Below are 1,102 nucleotides of genomic sequence, written 5' to 3' on the forward strand. Positions count from 1 at the left end.
TATTTTTTCACTTGTTTTTTAAATTCTAAAACTTTTAATTACAGATTATAAAAATATTGTGTGATAAGAAAGTGATATTAGTGTTAAGTTAAACTGTAATTACAAGTTTTGAAATTTAATGGGAAAATAAGATAATTTGACAGAACAACCGGCAAAAAGTTTTTGAATTATGTGAGTTGTGAATTCATATTTAAGATTGTCCTTGAAGATGGCCGAATGGACTGAAACATTGAACTTTTAAAGAAATAATAAAGAGTATGTTGAGATATAACTTGGATGAAAATTACTTTATTTTAACAATAAGTCCCAAGAAAATAAAAAGATTATATGTATGGTATCTGACACTTAGTGTTATTTGAAGTTTATGTTATGGTGAAAACGTGTTTTAATGTGACAGTAGCTTCATGTACTGTCAACTATCAATATTGTCACGACAGTAGATTTGATGATGATAGACCTAGTAGATGTAAAACGTGATAATTGAAGCAGATACTATTAGATATTATGCGAAATAATGAAACATTTGTAAGTTGATTCTGAATTATAAATTTTGGATATGTTTTAGCAAGTCTAGTTATCACATACTTGACTCATAATTGAATAAATAAAAGTTAAAAATCTATTTGTGTTGAGTAGATTAAATGACGAAGAGGCCGAATGACATTGTATCTAACATACATTCCATGTTTTACTTCCAAACAGGCTTAGAAATAAAGTTTTTCATTTTGTGGGACCGCCACTTCCTATTCCTTAAAAACTTTATCACATTAAATTGTTGTGATAAAGTTTTTATTGAATAGTGACTGTGATAAATGATTTTAATTTTGTTTTAAGTGAATATTGACTAATTAGAAATTGTTGTTTTGACCTGGGTAGAATAGCCTGCATGGAGTTAGAGTTTTTAAATTATATAATTTCAATATTGTATTAAGATTGTCCCTGAGGATACCCGGATTGGCCGAAACGTCGGACTTGAAAGTAAAATAAAAGGTTTTGAGACTAAAATGGATAGAAATTAAATTATTTAATTCAAAAAAATTTACCAGTCTCAAGAAAGTGTTAAGATTATAAAACAAATATTATTGTTTAAAGAACAAAGAAA

The sequence above is a fragment of the Halyomorpha halys genome, unplaced genomic scaffold (genome assembly GCF_000696795.3).
Source record: "Halyomorpha halys isolate HHAL.00 unplaced genomic scaffold, Hhal_1.1 Scaffold355.1, whole genome shotgun sequence".
NCBI lineage: Eukaryota > Metazoa > Arthropoda > Insecta > Hemiptera > Pentatomidae > Halyomorpha > Halyomorpha halys.